At 47.5% G+C, this 26117-nt stretch overlaps 1 protein-coding gene and 1 pseudogene across 2 annotated transcripts in view; both read left to right on the top strand.

The window, feature by feature from the left end:
• Positions 1-8036, top strand: part of LOC110578748 — a 51590-nt pseudogene extending 43554 nt beyond the window's left edge.
• TRAPPC9 (trafficking protein particle complex subunit 9) overlaps positions 1-26117 on the top strand; it is a 572354-nt gene that overhangs the window by 235567 nt on the left and 310670 nt on the right. The gene's annotated exons all lie outside the window — the stretch shown is intronic.

Here is a 26117-nt window from a genome sequence, read left to right as displayed (position 1 = left end):
CAGGTGCAGTGGGGTCTGCAGGTGCAGTGCAGTACTTGGGTTCTGCAGGTGCACGTGGGGTCTGCGGGTGCAGTGGGGTCTGCGGGTGCACGTGGGATCTGCAGGTGTACATGGGGTCTGCAGGTGCAATGCAGTACGTGGGGTCTGCAGGTGCACGTGGGTTCTGCAGGTGCAGTGGGGTCCGCAGGTGCAGTGCAGTACTTGGGTTCTGCAGGTGCACGTGGGGTCCGCAAGTGCAGCGGGGTCCACAGGTGCAATGGGGTCTGCAGGTGCAGTGCAGTACTTGGGTTCCACAGGTGCACGTGGGGTCCGCAAGTCCAGTGGGGTCCACAGGTGCAGTGGGGTTTGCAGGTGCAGTGCAGTGTGCTGGCACTTACGGACCGACAGGTACGCTGTGTCATGCGGTGGGGCTGGGTCATGAGGTACGGCAGTCTGAGAAGGGCTGGAGGAGGCAAGCTGGAGTGGTGTGGAGAGCGCTCCGAACTCCACGCTGCTGGAGCTCTTGCACTTGGCCTGGGGAGGCTGCTGGGGGTCAGGAATGAGGCTTTCTTGGTTTGTGTCCCGGTATTGTGTGCTTGCTCTGGACATTCTGGTCGCCAGTTTGAGCCGATGCTCATATCTGTGACCTCCGACCTCGCGCTGCTCAGGTGTGGATCTTGAGCCTGTTGTGGTAGCCCCGTGGTATGGGTGAATGAACAGTTACGTCTGGGGCAGGAGGACCAGGGAATCTCTGCTACTTGCTGTGTCGCTGTGAGCAAGCCACGCCGTGTCTCTGAGCCCCAGCTTCTGCACCAGTGGAACTGGGCTGAGACTGACGTTGGGTGGTGTGCAGACTGGAGCTCACTTTTGCAGGGTGTCCGCGGCACAGTAAGCAGCCTCGGAATGCCTCAGATGACCCTGAGTCACAAAGGTTTTGCTGAAAGGAAGAGTCAAGGAGGATTGAGGCGGCTGGCTTCAGATGACGTCCACCTGGGCTCCCATGGACTCCTCAGGTGTTGGCTGTGACATGTTTACGCAGTCGTCCTCTGTAAAATAGGGATAGAAGAGCCCCGTGTGACTAAATCAGACCGTGAACAGGCACTGGGCGCGTGCCACGGCTCATAGTGGGTGCTCAGGCAGTGGGTGCTCACACTTTGCACTTAATGCTGTCCTTTCAAAACTCAGGACAGCCTGTTTCACTGGTGTCTGCTCTCCTTCGCCGACTCGGAAATGGGGAGGCCTCTTGTTGGCCTGTTGGCTCTGGCTCAAGAAAGAAGCCAGTCCCTCGGGCAGCGGACAGCGTTGCAGTTCCTCGTGTCAGCACAGGGGGGAGCCCGTTCTCAGCGGACCGCTTCTCGCCGCCCTCTGTGGGCTCCTGCCCGGAGGCTGGTTCAGAAATAGTAGTGAGTTTGGTGTGCTCCCCCCTTCCTCGTTTACAAGTAACGCTGGATGTTCTTTGGATTTGCAGAGCGAGAGACCTGATTTCCTTCCTTCCTTTAGCTAAATGGCTTGGGTGAGATTCAGAAGGAGTTCTGGATTTACCTGTGAAGTTCTGCTTTATTTAGGTGCAGGCCCTCCTTTCCCTTGCCTAATATACCTTACCGCAGACGGGACTTGGAGGCAGGCAAGGTGGGAGGGAAGCAAGCCTTTGCAGGGAAGACACCCTCGATTGCTGTGGAGTTGGAAACCAGTGTTGGGTGGGGGAGAGGTAGAGTCTTGGACAAGAATTCATGCAGTACCTCAGTGTACAGAGGAGGCGGGACCTTATTCCAGCAGGCCTGGTGGTACGTGCAGTGATGAGTACATTCAGGCATTTTAAATCTAAAGTGACCTAAGTGTCGTGAGATTTGTCAGCGGGGGGACGGAGAAGAACAGGGAAGAGAGGCTGGGGGGTTCTGTGGTGAATAGAGTGGGGGCGGCTCGCTCCCAGCCCGGCTCCCTCCCTTCCCAGTTCTGTGATCCGATGGGCGTCAGGCTGCATTGGGGCAGGGACGGCGGCGTGCTCACTGCTGCGTCTTGCGTGCCTGGAACTTAAGTGTCCCTGCGACAGTAGGTGCTCTCTATAAATAAATAAATGAATCTGGGGCAAGTCACTTGACTTCCTCAAGGGGTGGTTTGTTGAGTTGTAAAATAACATGAGGTTGGTCCTTGCGTTCAAGTTTAGGGGAAGAAATGTGGGAGATCAGCCCAGTGTAGTACTTGGCACGTGGTAGATGCTCAAATGTGAATTCCGTTTTCTTGGGGACAGTGTGCAACTGCAGGGAGGATTAGCTGGCAAAATGGGAGGGGGGGTGGTATGGAATTATCAAGTTCAGTTTACCTTGGAAGTAACGTATTTACTAAAGAAATACATTTAGTAACAATGTGTATGTCTCTTGTTTCTCCTGTACCAAAAACCATAAACTCAGTGGCTTAAAACAACACACACTAGGGGCGCCTGGGTGGCTCAGTCGATTAAGCGGCTGCCTTCGGCTCAGGTCATGATCCCAGGGTCCTGGGATCGAGCCCCGCGTCGGGCTCCCTGCTCAGCGGGGAGTCTGCTTCTCCCTCTCCCTCTGCCTGCCTCTCTGCCTACTTGTGCTCTCTATCTGTCAAATAAATAAATAAAATCTTAAAAAAAACAAAAAAAACACAAACCCCCCCCCCCACACTTATTGTATTACACTTCTTGAGGTCAGAAGACTCCCAAATGAAAGTAAAGGCCTGCCTGCCTTCTGGAGGCTTCAGGGGAGGGTCTGCTTTCCTGTTCCAGCTTCTACATGTGGTGGCATTCCTTGGCTCCTGGCTGCCTCCTCCACCTGGGATGTCTGTGCTGGGGTCTCTTCAGCAATCTCTGGCTCGCCTGCCTCCTTCTTTCCCTTCAGAAGGTCCCTTGTGATTCCTCCAGGGTAATCTCCTTATCTTGGGATCCTTAACTGGATCACATCCGAAAAGTGCCTTTTGTCTGTGAGGGATCCTATTGGTAGGTTCTAGGGATTAGCAGTGGACATCATTGAGGGGAAGCATTATCTGGTCTACCACAACGTGCAAATCTTTTGACCCCAAAATACCATATTTACTTTATTTTAAGAAAAAGAAATGGACTAATGCACAAAGATGTGTATATTAGGTCATTCGTCATAACATTATAACACCAGACTTATCAGAAGGAATACAGACCTTCAGTAATAGGGAATTAGTTAAATTATGATATCTGTATAATAGATGACATTAAAAAAGAAGATCCAAAAGGACATATATTAACATGGAAAGGTATCCATGATTAAGTAATAAAAGCTGTTACAAAACAATATGAATGATAGGATCCCATTCTTAGGGAATACATGCCTTTGTACATATGCATAGAAAAAGGTCCAGAAGAATATATACACCAAGATGTTAACAAGGCTTATTTCTGTGTTTGGAGACTACAGGCGATTTCTTTTTGCTTCTCGTGTTTACTCATGTTTTGACAGTGAAATGTTATAAAAACCCACTTTTTTTTTTTTAAAGGAAAATTACTGAATTGAGTGAAAAAGAATTTATGAGCTAATGCAGGTTTGGCATCTGAAAGTTCGACTTTGAACGGATTTTTCTTTGAATTGAATCTTTAGACCCAAATTGGCTGATAGCCATCTCCTTTAGCACTTCAGCGTGTCATGTGGAGTCTTGTTCTGCTCTTGACTCTTTCCAGAGCCCTGTGCTCATTTTGTCATCCACAGAAGGTGGCAGCTGAGCCCTGGCCCCTCACCTGCAGGGAGAAGAGCAGGAAGGCTTTGGAAGAGAAAAGGAGTGCTTTTACAGTTGGGCTGCGGCATAATGGTTTTATGGTCCTTTTATTGGAGGTGCTCTCCTTCCATATTAAAATTTTTTCAGTTCTTTCTGCTTTTCACTTTTTTTTTTAAATGTTTACATGTTTTCTCAGCCATGTCTCTGTTCTGGAGGTACTGTGACAGCCCCTACATTGTATCAGGGGCTGTACGCTGTTCTTGGAGGTGTGACGTGAAGGTGGCCTCCCTCCGTCCTTCTGACCGTGAGGCCGCACCTGCTGTGGCTTGCAGAGGGCACGAAGGAGCAGAGCCCCATTCTTCCATCCGCCTGCCCCTACGCTCCTGCTGCGGGTACAGGTTGTTTGCAGATTTCTTTCAAGGAATCGTGTGTGTGTGTGTGTGTGTGTGTGTGTTTTCTTGTATACTAGAAGAAAGAAAATAAATTTGTAATTACAAAATAATTTGACAGTATTTTTGTTTGCAGTGCTAACAAAAGTTTAATGCGGCTCTCTGGGTTCCGTCTTTTGTTCGGGCCATCCGTAGCCTTGTGAGGGAAGCAGCACCGTGTTCGCTTCTCAGTGGCAGAAATGGAAGTTTTAGGCTGCTAGGCGATGACGTTGGAGTTGCATAGCTGGTGAGTGTCCAAGTTGGACTGGATGCTCAGGACTCCTTGTTCCCGGGACAGCGCCGCCAGATGTTTGGCTCTGTGAGACAGGTGATGGCCGGTGTTGAGGGCCTCGTGTCACCAGGCCCTGCTCCCGGGACACCCAGCAGATCCTCACAATCACCCTATTGGTGTTGAGTTTTATTCTTAACATTTGGTAAGGGGTGAGCCAACGCTCAGAGAGGGAAGGGGACAGTCGTCCATCACACAGCTAGTGGGTTGGAGGCCTGGGCTCCCTGATTCCAAAACCCAGTGCCTTCCTCCTCTTCCTGCATCCCTTGTGGGCCATAAGCACTGACTACTGTGGTTAGCAAAGTATGCCCTGGAGCGTCACTTGCAAAATGGAGGCTCTCAGATCAGCTATTCTAAGGGTTTGCAAGCGTCTCCAAAAAAGCGGGATGTCTTTTTTGTTAATAGTTCATAGCCTCGGGGCGCCTGGGTGGCTCAGTTGTTAGGTGTCTCCCTTCGGCTCGGGTCATGATTCTAGGTCCTGGGATCGAGCCCCGCATCGGGCTCCCTGCTCGGCGGGAAGCCTGCTTCTCCCTCTCCCACTCCCCCTGCTTGTCTTCCCTCTCTCGCTGTTTCTCTCTCTGTCAAATAGATGAATAAAATCTTAAAAAAAAAAAAAAAAGTTCATAGCCTCTTTTCCTGTTAGGCATTGCCAATCAATCTGGCAACTGCAGTAAGAACCAAATTATACACTCAATTGGTTTAGCTAGCCTGGTCTTTTGGGCATTGATTGATAGGGGGTCACATGTCAACAGACCCAAAGAAACTTATCTTTTTGGCCAAAGGGTTGCTTATCTAAGGCTTGGAAGTGATTAAAACTGTCATCTGTAAGGTCCCCCAGGGTGCTCTGTGGATCATCTCTTATACTGATGTTTTCTTTTTTCCTAGCATTCATGCAATAGGTGCTCAAGAAATACTGAATTAAAAGAATTTAGTGCAGTCTCTACTGCATGCAGGGATTCTCTGTAGAGCATCCAGACGATGGCTGGGGTAAAGGGAGGATCTCTGCCTGGTCCTGACCAGTGATGGGAGCTCAGGTTCCTCTTGACTCGGACATCCACAGCTTCCGCGCCCTGGTGCCTCCTTCCAGGGCCTGCTTAGCTTTGCAGTAGAGATTCCTAACACGGCGGGGGGGGGTGGTCCCCCATGTCTCAGCCTTTCTGTCCTTAAGCTAAGCTGTCCCGCTTTAGAAAGCCATCCAGATCTCCTTGCCCCATGTTTCCTGATGCGAATGTTGGCCCTTCTACACTGTAGCCCCTAGAGCCCACCTTCCCAGGGAGGGAGCCCTTCAGTAGTGAGCTAACTGTTGCATGTGCCGTGTGTTCCCAGTGGAAAACAGGAGGTTTCCCATCCGTGTGGGACTCACAGTCCGTAAGGGGCAATCTCTCAGTGTTCTACAGACTCAGCTAGAAATCTGACATGGAAAGTGGGGCCCGAAGAAGGGAGTGTCATTTCTCCTTGACAGTTGCACTGAGTAAAGATTTCAGGTATGTTTATTCACTTAAATACTTACTGAGTGTCTTTCCCATGTCAGCCATGTGCTGGATAGCTGGCACCTAAGGACACTGCGCCTTGTCTCGGGGGCCGGTGGTCTACAGACATAGTGCTCCCATTCACATGAGGGGTTACTTCAAACTGAGATGAAAACTATGAAGAAAAAGACTGTGATTCTATGAGGCTGTAGACTGGGCATCAGACAAGGTGCTCTTGAGGAGGCGCTGAGGTCGAAAATAATGAGTAAGAACTAGAGAAAGCGCTGCGGGGACGAGTACTGAGGGCAGAGCTAAGAGGGGCTGGGAAGCTGGAGTGGTGGTAGGGGAACCATGGATGTGCAGCCCTGGAGGCCACTTGAGCTTTGGTGGTGATCATCAAGGTGACAGGGAGTCTGTGCAGGGTTGCAGGTGGGCGATGGAGATGAGACCTGCTCCCCAGCTCCCGTGGAGGGGTGGTGTTTGGAGGGAGGCCAGGGTTGAAACAGGGATCCATCAGGAGGCTGTTACACTAGACGGGGGACAACAGTGATGGCTTGGGGTGAGGTGATAGCACAGAGATGGAGAGAAGTAGATAGGTTGCACTTGGTGATGGAGGGTGTGAAGAGAGGAGACGGGCTTCTGACTCAGATACTTGGAATGATAGTGGAGTTCCTGTTGAGCAGAGGGATGTGGGAAAGAGAGATGGTCTCTTTTTCTTGCAGGGGCAGGGTAGAGATTGTTGTGAGTTCAGTCTTAGATTTGGGGAGCATAGGGTGCCTTTGAAATATCCACACAAAGCAGACAGCTGTATAAACAGATTTACACAGAGCTCAAAGGTGATGTTTGAGCTGACTCTTGGAAAAAAGATTGCATGGTTTCCAAGTGAACAGTAGGGAAGGACAGGCAAGGCAGCCCAGTGTGGAGGGTGTGGCATAAGGGAAAGTCGGGAGACTGGAAAGAGCGCGGTGTTAGGGGAGCTGTGAATGGTCGTGGGATTGAGAACTGGGTGTGTAGCCAAGATGGGAAAGGAGAGATTTGGGGCTGGGCAGGTCGTGGGGAATCTTCTATGCCATGTTAAGAAATTGGAACTTTATCCTAAAGGCTATCATCAGCTAGTGGAGGGCTTTTAGTGATTGAGTGTTATAGTCAGGTTTATACTTCAGAAAAATCACTGCCAGTAAAGTGAAGGACTGATTGGGTGAGTCATTCCTTCCCTCATTTGTCTCCCAGTGCTGTCTCTTCCACGCTGTGCACTCAGCACTGTGTTAGATGTTGGGGAGACTGAGGTCAAGGCAGAGACTGTACTTTAATGAGTTGGTTGTCTATGGAGGAAGAGGGACCCAAAAGCATAAAACTATATTCAATATGGTAATTGTGAGAATACCCATGTATATAGAGTATTAGCTCAGAATAGCTTAGCTAGACTGTGTTTAGGGAAAGTTTCTAAAATGATATTAGACAAAGTTTTAAACAAATTGTAGGGGAGATGGATGGTCATTGAAATTGCATTCCACCTTTCCATCCGGCAGCAGCCATCAGCCCAAAAGTAGGCCAAGGTGGGCGCTTGCAAGTCCATCCAGGAGCTACAGAGGAAGAAGCAGTCCGATGAAATGCGCTTCTCAGGGTGCACGCTGGCAGGACCGCCAGCTCTCTGCGCTCCACAGGGCCCCCCACCCAACCTGGCCCGATAAAGCGTTCAGGCTGGGGTACAAGGCCAAGCAAGGTTATGTCATGTATCAGACTCGTGTGCATTGTGGTGGCCGCAAACGCCCAGTTCCTAAGGGTGCTACCTCTGGCAAGCCTGTCCATCATGGTGGTAACCAGCTCAAGTTTGCCTGAAGCCTTCAGTCTGTTGCAGAGGAGTGAATTGGATGCCACTGGGGCTCTGAGAGTCTTGAATTCTTCCTGGGTTGGTGAAGATTCCACATACTAATTCTTTGAGGTTATCCTCATTGATCCATTCCATAAAGCTATCAGAAGAAATCCTGACACCCAGTGGATCACCAAACCAGTCCACAAGCACAGGGAGATGCGAGGGCTGACATCCGCAGGCCCAAGAGCCGTGGCCTTGGAAAGGGCCACAAGTTCCACCACACTATTGGTGGTTCTTGCCATGCAGCATGGAGAAGATGTAGTATTCTCCGCCTCCACCATTACCGCTAACATAGGTAATATTTGTAAAATTCTTACCTAATAAATAATTCAGGACAGTCAAAAAAAAAAAGAAATTGCATTCCAAGTACAGGGGTAGAAAGAACAGAATCATGGAAGGAATAAGTAGTGTAGTATATTAGGAGACCTCCATTGGTTTTTTGCCGGAAGGCAAAGAGCCAAGGGAAAGTGGTGGGAAGTGAGGATGGCCTGGATTTCCAGTGTCTGCTAGACTAAGAAAGCTGTGATATGATCAACTTTGCCTGTTAGAATGATCATTTTGCAGCTGTGGGGAGAATGGATTTGCAGGCAAGAGCCTATGAGGTCCCCTTCATGATAAAAAAAATACCCCACACTCCCCAACCCCAAAACCTCATTAGGAATGGAATGGAACTCCCTTAAATGGATAAAGACCATTTGTTGCAAAACCCACTGCTAACATCATGCCCAGTGGTGAAAGACTAAAGGCTCTCCCCTTAAGATCCAGAATGAAACATGGATGCCCACGCTTGCCATTCTTATTAAATATTGTACAAGTAGCTCTAGCTGGATAATTGGGCCAGGAGATGAAATCAAAATCATCCACGGTAGAAAGGAAGTAAAATGTACCTCCATTTGCAGATAACATGATGTTGTAGAAGTAAATTGACTAAAACACTCTTAGAACTAATACGTTCAGTAAGGTAGCAGGATATAAGATCTGTATACAAAAGTCAGTTGCATTAGTAAATAGTTAAAATGAATGACCAGGAAATTAAATTAAGAATATAATTCTTTTCATAATATTAAAAGTTAATTAGGAATAAAATGAACAAAAAACTACAAGGCTTGTGTACTGAACACTACAAAACATCACAGAAGTTTAGGAAGACCGAAGTAATAAAAAGACATCCCAAGTTTACAGGTTGGAAGGCTTCATATTGTTGAGTTGGCAGTACCACCCAGACCAATGCACAGATTTCTTGCAGTCTCCATCAAAATCCCCGCTGGGTTCTTTTGCAAAAATCAAGCTGATCCTCAAATGTATGTTTTTCTAGCATGAGTTCCTGGGAGAATGGCTTCACTCAGACATTGCCAACTTAATAAGAGGTTGACAGGTGTGAGGCATGACGATGTCTAAGGCCTTGTTCTAAGCCTGTGACCTATATTCAAGAGGTAATCTTTACAAGCCTGTACGTCCACACTGATGGGTGAGGAAATGGGAAGGAAGTAGCCCTAGGTCACACAGCTGGAAGCTGGGGAGCCAGGATTCCAACCCCATCATTCTGGTCCCACAACCCATGGTCTTGACCCCTACTGAATACTGCTTCTTTCCCCAGCGAGACAGAGAATACAAGAGCTAAGTGGAACATTCTGAGCCAGAGGCTTCTGGACATGTAGGTAGAGGTGCTAAGCAGATGGTTGGCTTCATATCTGGAAGTTGAGGAGAGGGCTTGGCCTCTGATCAGGATCTGAGCACCATCAACATAAAAGCAGTATTGTCATCATGGTTGGGAGAAGGTAGTGAGATGGGCACGTAGGTGATATCAGACTCATGTTTCACAGGAACTGAGAGACTAAAGGTCAGGGGTCGAATTGGCCTCTTGCAAAATTCGTATGTGGACGTCCTAACCCCGGGACCTCAGACTGTGACCTTATTTGGAGATAGTTTTTATAGAGACAGTCTAGTGAAAGTGAGGTCCTGAGGGTGGGCCCCAATCCAATATGACTGGTGTCCTTATCGAAAGGGAAACTTGGGAGACGGACATGCCCACAGGGAGGATGCATGTAAATGTGCAGACAACCCTCTCCAAGCCAAGAAGAGGCCTCGGAAGTAACTGTCCTTGCCGACACCCATCTCAGACTTTCAGCCCCCAGGATTATGAGATGAGAAATTTCTGTTGTCTCAACCACCTGGTTTTGGTACTTTATTCTGGCAGCACCAACGGGCTAATGCAGGAAGGAAGGAAGAACGTCCAATAGGAGGGATTATCAACAGTGTCAAGTCCGTAGAGGACAGAACCCAGACCTGCCTACCAGGTCTGAGCCAGTTCCCAGTACCTGACATCACAGTGCCTCCCGAGCAGGCCTGCTTTGTCGCTGTTGTGACCTGAGGTGACATCCCCTGCTGAGTCATGTTCTGGCCCCTCCGGAGCAGGAGTGGGAGCATCAGTGACCCCTCGATCCCCCTTGATCCCATCATTGGCTGTCAGTCTCAACCTCTCCTAAGCTTGAGTTTTTGCAAACCAGATGTGGGAGTTAGATGAGTCCTTGTTAAATGTCATCTTACTGGTTTTGATTCCCCACATCGCCCAGTATGTTGCTTAAAATTTCAGCTCTGCTGTCTTTCAGGTAAGCTTTCCCCGGAGCCATGTGGTGTCCCCAGAATTGAAAGGGATTTGCTTATTTTGCGCTTATCTAAGTGACCGAAAAGAGAGAAAACCTGTAGGAGACAATACCAGAGGGGCAGCAGCAGCGGGCAGCGCCCCAGCCGTGCCCCTGGGGTCCTGGGGAAAGTCTGTCTTCTCTTGGTTCCCGGGTCCTGGGACCATCTGCAGCAGCCCTCAGTCCCTGCTTCTTGACTCCTTTGTAGGCACCTCCTCTTCCCTGCCCCTCAGTGTGGGCAGTGCTGGAGCTGGGTTCTTCACCAGTTGGCCCTTATGCTTCTGTGTCTTGACGATCCCCTCTCCGCTCCTGGTGCTAGTTCCTGCCTGTGGCTCTCAGTGGTTCTCCCGGTTGATTGCTTTGATCCAGCTAGTATCCACCCCAGGTAACTCTTGGGCTTCAGTGTCCTCTTCTATAAAACGAGGGGAGTAATAATAATAGACCACGCGAGGGCGTTAAGATGATCGAACGAGGTAATACAGCTGGAGAGTTTATTGGCAGTAGTGCCCGGTACACGCGAAGTCCTCTTACACGTTCCCGTTACTACGACCATTGTTACTACGACCACCACCACGGGCACGTGACCGCCGCTGACTCCAGCCCGCGTGTCCCAGGGTGCCTCGCCATGCATGGCAGGCTGCAAGTGTTGAACTCTGGTCGGGCAGCTCTCCCGTTGCCGCTTCTCACCTGGCCTGAAATCTTTGGAGTTTATCCAGGGTTGCACATGAATTCTCACCTCTCTCCCTGTGTGTGCGTGCAGTGTCCTAGAGTGTCCTCTCATGCCGGTTCCTCAGGGCTCACGCTGCTGCTCCGCGTACTCGGTGAAGTTGAGCAAACACTTGGATGAGATGAGCAGGGCATTAATCAGCATTTGCCAGCCACCTTGAAGATGATGATTTATATACATGTTAACCATCACCGCAGCCCTTTATGGTGGACATTTGATCCCCACGTCCCAACTGAACACTTTGAAGCCCAGTTGCTGATCCGAAAGAATAATATTCATACTCCTTCTTGAGTGCTGAGGAACCTGGAGCTACTTAGAACTTCCTGGTCCGTTCAGAACTAGCTTGTCATCTCGGGCCCTGCTGACTGTGCCCGTGGGACCCACTGCTTGCTGTGTGCAGGGGGACCAGAGAGTGGGGAGCGGCCAGGGGCTGAGTGCACCATTGCTCTCAGGAGTGTGAGCATGATCCGGCCTGCCCACCTGGAAGGTGCCTTCATGTATTGTGTTATTTGGCTCCACCAGACAAACTGGTTTAGCACAACAAAGTACAGACTGAAAATGTAAAAGATTTACCTCTGTCCTGTTTCTGTTCTAGATGCAGTGAACCACTCCCAAATGGGTTAACTGCTTCCAGAAACCTAATCAATAGGACATGGCTGTAAATAGTGTCTATAAATTAGCAATTTGCAATCCCAATAAAATATGAACAGATTGCAACAATAAATAGAAGAACTGAGCACAAAATGAGAGTAACTCTATTTGTGTTGTTCATTATATCATTCATCTTGGGCTCAGAACTCTGAATGTACCAGTTCCAAGAATCTTTTTACGCCTTCTGTTGCAAGGTGAATGTTAAGTATTGTTGGACAGGAGTCTCTAAACGAATTGCCTGAAGTTTTCTCTGAACTTCAGCAAGAGAGCTGGAAGGCAGGCACCCAAAAAGAAGGCTTTTTTTGGAGGGGCCTCCTGGGGTTGGGGTGAGGGTTGGAGTGGACATGAGGCCCTCAGTGAGACACTGTGGACCGTGGGCTGTCGGACATGCTTCCTGAGGGGTTCTTACTGTCCTGAGCCTCAGTATGAGCAGTTGATGACATAGTGGTGCATTAAATGTCTCCAGGCAGTAAGAATGAGGTGATTAGTGGACAGTCCTCAAGCTGCTTCTTATGTACTGAGTCCAGTAAGTACATTGGGTTTTTTTTTCTCTGACAACAGAAAATTTGGCATAGAAACCACTTCAGTGTAATATGGCCGACTCTAGAAGCCGGGTATGGAAGTCCGGTGAAAATGTGGTTAATTCCTATGATTGGTGGATGGAAGTTAACTGTGAAAGTACCGAATCCCGAGTGAAGGAGTTAGTTTCATAACAGTGGTCTGGAGCTATAACTACTAAATGTTGGGGTATACCTGACCTCTCGAGTGGTCTAGGTGCTTTCCTCCCTCCCTGCCCACACTCCCCTTGTGCTGTTGGTGGTGGTGTGGCCTGTTCCTATGCCCACTTGAGGATGAGCTCCCGAGGGCAGGCCTCGGCTGTCTCGTTCATTGCCACACCCCGAGCCAGCACCCGGCGCACGGTAGGATCCCAGCAAACATTCCCGAGTAAGTGAATGAATCGCCGTCTTCCCTGTTGATTGAAAGTCCCACAGGAGAGGTTCGTGTGCGTAGCCTCCTACAGCCCCAGAGCCTCCTGGCGTCTGGTACTAGGTGTGGGGGTCCGGGCCTGGAGGCGTGGGTGCTAACACCATATGCTTTCCCCGGGCAGTGGGGTGTCCCTTTGCCTCTGTTTCCTCTTCTGTAAATTCCTTCTCTGTGGCTTATTTTGAGAATCAAATGAAATAATACATAAAAGATGCTTTTAAAACCATGAAGTATTATTGGTGATTGAGCTGTGTGTGTGTGTTCTATCTACCTTCCATCACTGTAATTATGCTCATTTAGGCCAGAGTGATGTTCGTGCTTAAGATGAAAATAACTCCGATAATGTTCATAAGTTTGGATTTATTCTTTGATTCCCCATCTTCCTGCCACGAAGTTATCAAGCTATAAATAAATATTATGACTTTTATGACAGAGGAGTTGAAACAGCGCTTCTTCCCTGACACAGCCAACTTGTCTTTACGGTGTTAGCCAGCGCAACTTGGTGTCTCCTTGAATTATTGATTCTGCCCTGCTGTCTCATGCCTAGAATTAAGGTATCAGCTGAGAAACAGAGTGGTTTGTGAGATGTGAGCTTCTGTGTGTATGCTAAGAGCATCTGTGCTGCCCCCACTAAAGAAAATAATTCAAGTGTACATTGAATGAGAGGTGTGCGGCATTATGGTTGGCGTAGGGGAGGGGCTCCCATGTTCTTGTCTCAGGAAGCTCTTAGGCTTCATAGGATTTTCTGCTTAAGTTCATACTAACGTGGGTATTTTGCTGTTGAATATTGCAGGATAGAGTAAAACATGGAACCGAGAGGCAGTAATACAGAAGGAAAAGAATAAATTGATACTTGAATAGAAACAGGAGGAAACTTGTCTTTATTGAGCATCTGTGTTATGTGATGGATGATCTCAGTACTTCATTGGATTAGTTACCATAATCATACTGCAAGATGAGTGTGCTTATCCCTGTGTTTTTCAAAACCAAGGCTCATAGCTAGTAAGTTGCCCAAGGTGATGGTTCATAAATGACAGGGCAGGCGGTTTCAGAGCATGGTGTGTGGGTAACTATAAGAAGCTTATTAGTTATTACTCATTATAAAGTACAAGAGGCACAGTGGTAGGTGAGCACCACACCATTAAGATGGAAGGAAGATTTTTATAGGAATTTAAAAGCTCAAATTGATTATAAAATGTCATAATGTTGTTATTTAAAAATAGTTTAAAGTAGTTGTTGCTAGGAGCATGGTTTTTTTTTGTAAATTTTTTTTTTTTAGATTTTATTTATTTATTTGACAGAGAGAGCACATGTGCACACAAGCAGGGGGAGCGGCAGGCAGAGGAGAGGGAGAAGCAGGGTCCCCGCAGAGCAGGCAGCCCGATGCGGGGCTCGATGTGGGGCTCGATGCGGGGCTTGATCCAGGACCCCGGGATCATGACCTGAGCCGAAGGCAGACGCTTAATGACTGAGCCACCCGGGGGCGCCCCACAGAGCATGCTTTCTTAATGGAGATCCATTGGCTTGAGTAGAAGTCAAATTGAAAACTGTGTATATATGTACGCTGTCATGTTCATCGCCTGCCCTGCCCACATGCATGCATGGTACCTGTGGACATCTGCTCCCAGAGAGTGAGTGCAGGATTTAGTTCTTCCCTGAACCCTACTTGGAACGTGCCGTGGTATGAGGGGGTAGACAGCTGCTTGCTGTGGCGACTGTCACACATGCCTTGTGGCCACACAGCTACTCCTGTGTTTTGTGCTACCTTCCACATGAATTCTGTAGATATACAGTATTTCCTGATACTTTCTCAAAAAAGGTGGTTTTGAAAATTTAACTAGTGTATTGAACATCCACTTGTTAGTTGGATTGAGTCAGCTCTATTATATGCCAGGTATTATATGAACTTTTATATACACTGTCTCATTTTAGGTAGTAAGTAGTGAACTTAGGTGATATTTTCAGTAAAGGAGAGACGGTGAAGATGGAATTCCAGCCAAGATGGCCCGGTGAGGTCCTGCTTTGTCTTGTCCTTGCCAGCAAAGGGGCTTAGACAATAACAGGAAAAATTTAAAAGGAGAAAACCAGAAATACCTGTGAGTTAAAAAATTAGATAAGCAAATCCCATGAAATAGAAAAAAAAAATGAAGCAGTTAGCTGGGTTCTAGGTTCGTTGGTGGCTACAATTTTAGCATAGTGCAAAAAACCTAAATAAAACAGTAGCAAATCAGACTCTGATGGGTATAAAAGGAATAATATGTCACGACCAAGTAGATTTTATCTCAGAAATGCGAGGATGGTTCTAAGCCAGGAAATCTGTGTGACCTATATCATACTAGCAAATCAACTGAAAGAAAAATACAAAAATTTAATAGTTACAAAAAAGATAAAACTCAACATATATTCATACTGACTCTTAATAAACCAAGACTGCGATGGAGTATTAGCTTAATTAAGGGTGTTTGTGAAAAATCTATAAGAAACACACTTAGAAGTGAAACTTCAGACACATGATCTTTTTAAGAAATGATAAGAAAAGATTAAACACATAAGAGGTGTGTGAATTATAATGGGAGAAACAAAACTGCAGATGGGGGGATTGTCTATGTGGAAAATTCAAGAGACTATGGACAGACCATTAGAATTGGAGAGTTCAAGTTTTCTTGATTAAAAAAAATAGCATATCTCCATGCCAATAAAAGCCCATCAGAAGATACAACTTAGTATATTCACATTCACACTAGTGACCAGTACTCTGCTATTGTTAAAAAAAAAATCCAACCATGTATGTAAGACCTTTATGAAGGCTGTCACAAAACATACAAGTAGACCTGATAAAATAGCAAATGATACACTATGTGGAGGGGAAGACTTGATATTTTGAAGATGTTGACTTACAGCCAGATCTGTGGATTACCTATAATTCCTAGCAAAATTCCAACAGGAGTTTTAAAATCAACTTGACATGCTAATTTTAGAATTCATGTAGAAGAACGAGCCAAGAGTAGCCAAGAAGAAAGTGACCAAGTTGTGGAGTCTTGCCCCATGAGATAGTAAGGCTTGTGAAGCGAGAGTAATTAGAACCATCTGATGAATGTACAGGGAGAGAGAGACAAATGGAAGAAAATAGAAAGCCCCAAATCAAATCCGTAGGTATAGGGAAGTTGGACATGCCTTATTTCATTAATTCTACGAAATACCTCTATTTTATCGCTAAAATACAATTTCATCTTATTTATGATGTTTTATAATTGTTGTCAGCCAGATGGCAGACCTAACATGGTTTTGTAAGAACCTTCTGAGGAGAATTTTAGAACTGATGGAATGTGGAATGGCAGGGAGATGTTCTAAATCAGTGGGAGCAAGGAAGAACCTTTTCATAAACGGTGCTGGCACGTTTGGTTATACATATGGGAGGAACCCAGGAATACCATAAGCAAGATAAGTATCGGATAGGATAAATATTCCAGGATGAAAAAGCAACATGTTTGCAGTTTTAGAAGATCGTATAGGGGGTGACCCAGGGGAGGGGCAGGGTTTCTTCAGCTTGGCATACAGAGCATAAACCGGAAAGGAGGAGGCTGTCCAGCTTGATTACATCACACTCTTACAAAATCCTGCAAAGGAGAATGTGAGCAAAATTTAAAGCTAAGTCACATGTATGTTATGACATTTTATGCGTTGTTAGGTCTATATGATAAATCCCAAGTGAAGAAAAAGTTAAGGAGATAGAGGGAGAGAGAATCCACAGAAAGGGAGATGTGATCAGCACCCTTAACTAACAAAGGACTAGATTGTATGAGGGATTATCACTGATGCTTGAATCTGGAAGCAGCAGTTAGGGAAGTGGGTGGTGGAGCCGAGCAGACCTGCCGGAAGAGGAAGCCTGAGCCGGCTCAGCCATGCAGATGCTCCTGTTTGGTCCCTCTTGCCAGACAGGCGCCTGTGCCCCGCCCGTGATTAAATAGCAGTAGTAATGCTCTTGTAAAAAACAAGAGAGGAGATGCACACTGACATGAAGTAGCAACTCCCTGTCTCCCCTGCTTTATTGTTGTCAGCAGGCCTTCGCACCCTCCTGACACGACATTCATCATACACTTTGTTTTTGTCTATTGCCTGCTCTCCAAAAGGGTGGTAGTTTTGTCTGTAGTTTGCTTGCTAGCGTCTTCAGTGTGTTTAGCACAGTGACTGGCACATAAATATTTGTTGAGTAAGTGGATAGATGGATGGAGGGGACAGGGACAGGTCCACATTTATAAAACCTGGACTGAGTAGAATGGGGAAACCGAAATAGCAAAGTCTGTAGTACCAGAAATGGCAAGGATGTACTAAGATGGCAACTCTTGCATAGTTTGGCCAAAGTATAAATCTGTGCATCCAATTGGCACTTTCAGTGAAGTTGAGGCTGCGTGTATTTTTTGACCCCTTCCCATTGCTGTGGAGAAGTGACCACTGAAAAGAGCTCGAATGTCTGTGAATAAGGACTCATAAATAAAATGTGGTAAATCTGTGCACTGCAGTACCCCACGGTAGTTAAAATGACAGAAGTAAATAAAAATCTATCAGCGTGGTTAAATCTTGGAACAATCGTTTATTGAGGGAAAACAGTAAGTTTCAGAATAAAGTAATTTGTATGATTACATTTCCATCGTGTTTAAAAACGTGTAATATTTACATACATGTAATAAGCATATAAAAATATATGTGAATAACACATCAATTTCAGGATGATCGTTACCTCTGAGGAAGAAGACAGGGGCACTTAGGGGCTCTATGTGTGTAAGTAAATGGGAAAAAACGGTAAGATTTGTCACAGACCTATGGGTCCATGAATGATGATTATGTGTTTTAGACTACACTCATCAGCTCATGGATTCTTAGTGTTCTATTGTATTGCCTGCCTTCCAAAGAAATCTGACACAAAAGATACAGTTGACTCAGTACAGCACATAAGGAAACTCCCTGGTGTCTTGTCCTGCCTTCCCACTCCAGAACTAACTGGTCCCTGTCGTGAACGTGGTGTTTGTCATTCTGAAGCTTGTCAGGTTGGGCACTTGGTTAGTTTGTTCTGGAGGCATAGGGTGGATGGGAGGGGCGTGTCTAGAAGCACGCGCACGCGTGTGTGTGTGTGTGTGTGTGTGTGTGATGAAGCACGTACATGGGCACACTGTACATGACTGGGATCTACTCACCAGCAGCCAGTGCTCAGTGGCACACACGTTCCTGTCAGATTCATCCATGGCGTCAAGGTGAGCTCTGTAAATCCTGTACTTGTGTCTAAATTCCTGTAGTGAGTGAGCTTGGTTTTGGGGTTTTAGAAGACTTCTTCCTTCATGGTTTACCTTTCTCCATCACAAAAAGGAAAATGACCCAAGCTCATTGTATTTTCCACCCCCTAGAGGGGTGAGTTGAAGGGATTTTAAGATACTTCCAGAGATGGGCAAAACCTGTGCAAACACTGTACTTTTCACATCCATTGGCAGAGAGCCCCCCAAATCCAGGACATTTTCTCTAAGGGGCAGGTGGTAGGGAAGAGAAGGCTGGTGCCTGCGGTGGTCAGGATTCCAGCAGGGTGCAGCAGGAAGGCTCAGGTGTGCCCGCACGGCACTGAGCAACGAGCAGCTACGGGAAGCTGCCAGTGCCTCTGTGCCTGAGGGGGTGAGGGCTCTGCATGGTGTTAGCAGAGCTTCTGCGTGCTAGAGCCATGGAAGCGTGGACAGGGCCATGAGCATGGGGTGGGGGGTCCAGCCCCTCTATGCTGTGGCCGAGAGGACACCCTAGGGGACAGATAACTAGACATAGTATTGCTTCATCTCGTGTCTTGGACTGACGGACTGACGGAGGAATTGTGACAGGTGAGACCAGAGCCGGAGGCCCCACATCTGGGCCTGGGCAGCGGTTCTGCTCTGTATTTGTGTCCTCGGGCCCTGGACAGAGCTACAGCCACTCATTCACTCACTGCCTGGACACCTGCTCTTCTACTCGGCACGTGCTCCTTGGACACATAGCTTGGGTGGTGCGGACCCTGCCTCTCAGAGGTTCTACTCCGTGGGAACAGGGAGGCGTGGGAGGAAAGCTCAGAAGCTGAGTGCTGCCAGGCCCCTGTCTGTGCTCTCTCCCATTTACCCCTCCAGCAGCCCTCTGATCTAGGCATTTCATCATCCCTCTTCATAAATGAGGAAAGGAAGGTTTGGAGAGGCTGATATATTCATGCCAGTAAACTAGTAATGTGGCCGAGCTGGAATTCAAGCCTGCAGCTCTGTGGCTGTGAGCCCCCTGCCCCTGCAGAAAATAACCTACACCTTAGGAGGAACGTGGCTGAAGACGTGCCTGCAGGTAGGAGCCGCAGAAGTGGGGAGCACCGCGCAGAAGCAGGAGCAGGGTGGGACACGCCGTTTCTTGGAGCTGCTGCTCACCCTCGCCTGCTGTCCGCCCCGTGTGGTCATTGCAGGAGTAGCTTTCCCAGTGAGCGCGCACGCGGAGCCACGGGGGGTTGCCCTGCTGTGTGTGGTGCCTGGGCCGTGACTTGAGCCAGTCGAAGCAGCACCCCCAGAAGGCTGCCCTTTCTGTGTTGGGGGGCTTGTTTTGGAATGTTACAGTGAGAGAGGAAGGTCATAAAATGTCCCATAGTCTATTGTGTGCTTCCAACATTCATTCCTTGGCACTTGGAAAAAAGAAAATTAAAAATCATTCTATGGGTGTGTGAATGTGTGCACGAGATGCAGTGTTTCTGAGGACACGTCTTCAAATGCAAGCGTGTGGATCTATTTTTAGGCATCCTTTCTCCCAACAGTGCTGTTTAAAGATTCAGCTCAGGCTGCTAATAGGTATATTTATAACCATTCTGTTGAGGGCCCCAGCATGAATGCTGCTGCCGATGATGCTATTCTTGGAGGTGGTTGCCATGGTTACCATTAACCCTTTGCCTTGGAAGAGTCTATCTGTCGGATGCTTTGTTCCCCCAGGGCGCCCAGGAGCATTTGAATGCATACATGTACTCCGAAATGGAAACAAAAGTTGAGTGCATTTAATGCTTAAACAGTGAATAAATTTGGCAAATGAATGGACAGCACAAGTAATAGAAGTAGAGATTCCTCCTTTGCCCTTAAAAATAGAACAATAAAGTTAGCTTTGTAGCCACTGCTGAGCACTGCTGAGCTAAAACCGTCCTTTAAATTTGAATATAGACTCACATGTGAGGAGAGAGGACTCAGTTTCTTAAGATACATTGTTCCTGCTTCCCTAGCTAGGATTTCTCCAACTTTGCAACTTCTGGTTTAAAAGAAAAGCCAGGTATCTCTTTATTCTTTCCTTAAGTGGAGCACTACTGCACAGAGCTCTAGAACTGGTGTCCCTTAGGGCGTGAAGTCAGTTCTGATTTAGCTGTGCGGACTTACCAGTCAGTGGGTTCAAGATAAATAGAAGAGAGACATGGTGTAATACGGAGACATATTCCCCTTATTTTTAAAGAACCATATCATGAGGCGTGCTGTGTAAGAAAGGGGGTTGGTTCTCCTGCCCATAAGTAGCTTATGGTTAGAAGAGGAATCAAACCATTATTCTAGCATGAAGAACAAAATAAACATGGCAAAAAGATAGCACAGATACTCTCTGGAAACAGAAACGCTGCATTTGGGCTGATGGTCAGGATTAATTTTGGTTAGCATAGGTGGAGAAAGATTGCTGGCCGAGGGGAGCCTGGCCATGGGTGGCCTGTCGGGCAGTGACTGTAGCGTGAGAAACTTTGGTGGGCTCTAGTGGGCTCTGAGACTGGGAAGGTGCCACGGGGCCTCCCTAAGGAAGGATTACTGTTGTTGGAGGAGCTAGCCAAGGATTTGAGAGACGTGGACTTGGCCTGACTTCTGTTTTATGAAGATAGCTCTGTGGATAATGGGGCAAGGTATCGGAGGCAGCAAGATAGGAGAACATGAAGTATTTCTGGGTGGAATTTTGAAATGCACAGATTTTTTTCTTAATTGGTATATAAGAGCATTGCTTGTTGAATTGAATTATCTTTCATTCATTGATATTTATGCAAGAGGCTTTTTTATGCTCTTGTTAAATGCCAGATAAAATGCCAGGCATACTGGGGAAAGCAAGGCATTAAGTGTATGGACCCTGCCGCACCCCCGGGAAATAGAGATGATTCTGGCTATTTAGAACATAGGACTTAGTTGGAAGGCTCTGGAGTGAATAGGCTATCTGAACGAGGTAAATGTAAAATGCATTGTATGACCATGAGTGGTTTGAGGATACAGTGCAAGGGGTCATTGCTGGGAGCCAGGATGTGTGAATTCCAGGCCCAGCTCCTTGGCTCCCATTTCCTTGTGTGTTAAAATGAAGACGGAGGAGGGAACACTGCTGGGTTCATGGAGTGATCCTTCTGAGAGTATGGTTCTGCTTCCTGAAATTCTCCCTCTGCCCAGCTCAGCCCTGGTACCTGCCCTCACAGGGTGTGGTCTGATTATACTTTCAGTCCCCCTCTGTCCCTTTCTTCTCTCCCTCTGTCCCTCTCCCCTTTCTTCCTCTCTCTCACACACACTCTCCTTCTCCATCCCCTCTCCTCCTTCCTCTTCCTCTCCCCCATTCCCTCTTTCCCACCCCCACCCCTATATCAGCCTGTAAGCCCCTGAAGGGCAGGAACTAATCTTAATTATTTATGTATTCCCTGCCCCCACAATGAACAGAGCTTGACTGAAAATAGGTACCAGTGAGTGTTGAATGTACAAATGAAAATAAAACTAAGAAATGATTAATGGCTTTTTGGTAGAGTGGGTTTTCAAAAAATTATTAGGAATTATTTGAGATAGAAAGGTATAAAGAATAATATAATGATGGGTCATGTATCTACTGCCCAGTCTAAGGGCTGGGTTCCTTTGGTGCCCTTGTGTATGAAGACCGCATCAGAACCTACCCCTCCATAGAGGGAAACCACAGTCCCTAGTTGGATGTTTACCACTCCTATGTGTTTCTCTATACTTCTACTAAAAAAGTACCAATCAGGGGTGCCTGGGTGGCTCAGTCGTTAGGCTCAGTCGTTGGGCACCTGCCTTTTGGCTCAGGTCATGATCCCAGGGTCCTGGGATCGAGCCCCACATTGGGCTCCCTGCTCAGCAGGAAGCCTGCTTCTCCCTGTCCCACTCCCCCTGCTTGTGTTCCCTCTCTCGCTGTGTCTCTCTCTGTCAAATAAATAAATAAAATCTTTAAAAAAAAAAAAAAAAGACGAATCACTCAGTAGTAACTAGTACTGATTTGCCTATTTTAACTTTTGTATAAATTGCACATGTGTATTGGAGTGGATTGTAGAGACTAGCTTCCAGGATAGCGTCAGACGCTTATTTGGAGAGACAGCTCGAGTCTTGGAACTTATGGGAAGTTGGAAGAGATGGGTCAGGGAAGGGACCATAAGCCAGGGTGGACATCCAGAACCAGGGGAGAGGTCACACACGTCCCTGTGATTCAAATGATGAGGGCTCCCCACCTTGCATACGGGCCCTGTGGTTTACAAGGCACTTTGACAATCATGTTTTCCTATTATCTGTATTTGTGAAATCAGCATGGCAGACACTGTCCTAATTCTATAAATGAGGAAACAAAGTTGGGAATATAATAATGCAGGGATTTCATCAATGACACTTGAGAACATTCCAGAAAACCAGGAATTCCCAAGAAACCGAGGAAATTCTGGGTTTTCCGTGGGCACCAACTTTGAAACCTAGTGCTGTGAGTTCCACTTATTAATGTTTATTTGTAAAAAAAAAAAAAAATTAGGTAGGTCAGACTTGGCAATCTTTTTTTAACCACAAAAAAAGAATGAGCATATGGTCCAGTAAGTCTTTTCTTACCATTGAATATGCCAGTGGATTGCTGCAGATACCAAGTATGAATTATAAACCTCTGGAGAATCTTCTAGAAAATAGAAAAATATAACGTTTTCTCAAAAATGTTTTATTTAAGAAAAAAAAAGATGTGGCATGAGATGGATTTCCATTTTCTCTTTTAAAACATTGCCAAAATTGTTTGGTATCGGTTGCTCAGGAAAAAAGTAACCAAATTGGCAAGCAAATGAAACCAGGAGGAAATTTCAAGAACATTCTAGCACCTTCTTATGGTATATAGACATTAGAAGATGCCATTTAAAAAATGTCATGGAGTTGTTAAGGAGACTATCAATCCATAGTCGAAATTTTGAGCTTTTTTTTTTTTTTTTTATCAGTTTGATTACCCATTCAAGGTGGATTTAAAACCAAGGTCATGTGTGCCTCCCTTTTAGGGTGGTTTTGGGACTAACCAGTTCATCTGGTGTGGAAGTGGTGAATCAGTGGGAGGAGGCTGGCACAGTCGGCCGGGGGCTTGAAGACACCTCTGCTTTGCTGATGGCATGTCTTACAGCAAGCTCCCTCATGGTTGATGGGGCTTCTCTGGCATTTTAGGCTTCTGGTGGAATCAATGTTTAAATTGGTCGAGAACAGTCTAACCAGGAAACCACTCCCTGGGGCAAGCAGGGACCCTCGCGTTGAGGCAGGTACAAACTTGGGAAGATGTCCTTGAAGGTGGAGGAACCCTCCATGTTTCACTCATTCTTTTATTCACCCGTCCACGGATTCATGTCTCCGTGTCATCACCCATAAAGCAGAGGTAATGATAGAGTCCTGATGAGGACTGAGGGAGAAGCTCGAGGGAAAGTGCACAGCACAGTGTCTGCCCCTAGTTTAGGGCTCCTGTAATGTGCTCATTCCTAGTCTAGCCTGTGCCAGGTACTAGGGATGCTGAGCAGAGCACAAGGCAGGGTATAGTCTGTGTTCAGGGAGCTCATGTCTAGTTAAGTCATGGCTAGGCAGATGATTACTGATGTCCACAGTATAGTGAAAATATCATACAAGCGTTATTGTGGAGAAGCCCTTGGTTTAAATCCTGGCCACTGAGTGACGTAGGCCACATGTCACAGGGCTCTGGGCCCCAGGTGCCCATCTGGAAAATGAAGAGGGTGCCCACCCAGCAGGGTTGGTGGGGAGACTTCAGTGAGATCCTGCATGCATGCACTATGCCCCACCAGGCACTGTCCCATCATATCTGCTCAGTAAATGGTGGCTATTTTTATGAACTTTCTATTGAATTAGGCATAAATCGTAATACAGCTTCATGAAATACTGACGACCCTTGTGTGCCTGTGGAATTTAGAATTCTCTCATGTCATCACTTCTCAGATCGGGACTAGAACACTAGCGGTGCCCTGGAGTTGCCGTGGTGTCCCTGCTCCCTCGCTGCCCCTCCTTCGTCCCCAGAGTCTGATACCACTGAGGAGAGTGCCTGTTTTCGAGCTTGACGTGAACGACTTTGTGCTGCCTGTGTACTTTTTTGTGTCTGGCTTGTCACGGACTTCATGTTGGTGCTGATGTGTTCATCCATGTGGTCGCGTGTGGGAGAAGTCTGTTTGTGTTCCGCTGGGGTACAGTATTCTCTTGTATGAATATACCCCAACTTACTCTCCTGTAGATGGATCTTTGGGTTATTTTCTGTTTGGGGCTACTCTGTAAGAATGCTGAATGGGTCTTTTCTTTTCTTTCTTTCTTTCTTTTTTTTTTTTTTAAGACCAGGGAGGGGCAGAGGGAGAGGGAGAGAAAGAGAATCTTAAGCAGGCTCCATGCCCAGGGCGGAGCCTGACGTGGGGCTTGATCTCACAACCCTGAGACCATGACCTGAGGCAAAATCAAGAGTTGGACACTTAATGTACTGAGCCACGCAGGCGCCCTTATATGTGTGTTTTTGGTGCACATACGTACATGGTTCCCTCACACAGAAACCTAAGAGTGGAAATACTGGATCATAAGCTCTGTAGCTATTTTTATGAGAGAGTTCTTAGGAGCACAGTGTAGTAAAGGTGAACTGGGTGCAAAGAACAGAGAGGACCTGGCCCTGGCTGAAAGAGAAAGTGTCAAGAATCTGAACGGGCCCTACGGTGGGAGGGGGGCCAGCGTCCCCGCAGAGGGAACAGGCATCGCAGGCCGCCACTGAGCCTTGACTTGCCATCCCCCCCTTGGACTCCTGAGTTAAGGGTGCCTTAGCCACGCCCTTCTTGGCTTCTGAAACCTTTTATTTGGCTGCCCTTTCTAGGGTGGGCATGTTGTGGACTTCTGTGCCTAACTCAAGAGTCCCCATGTGGCTAGGCTGCATGGCGACTTGCCGCCCGGGAGCGAACGCTGTCGGGTGTGTGGCGCGGAGGGGGTAGAGCTGGTGTGCCGGGCCGGTCCAGCCAGACCGGGGTGGTGTGTGTGCTTCGCCTCTTCATGCAGCGCAGTTGGCTTGGGGCCCCAGGCTGCGGACAAGGCCACCAGGTGGCTCTTGGATCAGGGTTGACTCTACCACTGTGTGGCCAGTGAGCCCCCTTTTCTTCCTTCGGATTTGTTTGGTGGTGTTCCATAACCACTTGTGTCTTTTTCATTAAGGCACAGGACATTAGACACGTTCCTGTCACTCTGTGTTTCTGCTTGCTGAGACTCTGAGCCGACAGGGCCGAATGTGCTATGTTCTGAGCTGCTGTTCCCAGACAGGGCGCTGTCAGCTGGGAGGGAGAGGCCGTCTCTCTCGCCCTGTGGGATCAACCAGCCTGAACTGACAATCACTGTTAATTCCACCGAGCGCGGCGAGGAGCCTGCGGAGGAGCCTGCAGCTGCCCGGGGAGAACATCATGTGGACAGCAGGGCTGGCCAAGCCGCTGATTTGGAGAGGGGGCCCGAGGGCTTCCTTTTGGCCTCTCCCCAGCCCTACTTACCAACACTCAGAGCAGAGAGAGCGCGTGTGCCCAGCACAGGAGCCGGTGTCTGCTGCCCACTGGGGCCCTCCCATAGTACTTGCTGTTTTCATTATTGCCTTAATCATAGGACAGTTGCCATGTATGTTCTGTGTATTTCATGGGGTTTTGGTGATACCACATGATATGCTTAGGAGTACTGATTTCAGAATCAGACATACCTGGATTTGAATGTCAACTTAGTTACTATCTTAGACAAAATACATAATATCGCCAAGCCTCAGTTTTTCATACAGAGAGTAGAGATGCTGATACTTACATTATCGGATCATAACTGAAATACTGAAGTGTGAAGCAGGTTTCTCCGCATATTCTGAAGAGCCTCCGAGTCATCTGAGGGTGGTGGTAATTCAGCAGGTTCGGGCTGGGGCCCGGGTCGGAGAAACTGCTTTTCTAATGGGCTCCCCTGGAGATCTCTGCTGCGGCTGGCCCGCGGACAGCGCATTTTGGAGCTTGAGGTGAAGAGCATGACAGCCAGGTTTGTGTCGGCACCCTGGAAACGATCTGCCGCACCTCGGGTCCAGTGTAGACTTCTGCGCTCTGCACTGCTGCACCC

Source organism: Neomonachus schauinslandi, chromosome 4 (assembly GCF_002201575.2).
Source record: "Neomonachus schauinslandi chromosome 4, ASM220157v2, whole genome shotgun sequence".
Taxonomy (NCBI): domain Eukaryota; kingdom Metazoa; phylum Chordata; class Mammalia; order Carnivora; family Phocidae; genus Neomonachus; species Neomonachus schauinslandi.
This window is presented reverse-complemented; position numbering and strand designations above follow the sequence as displayed.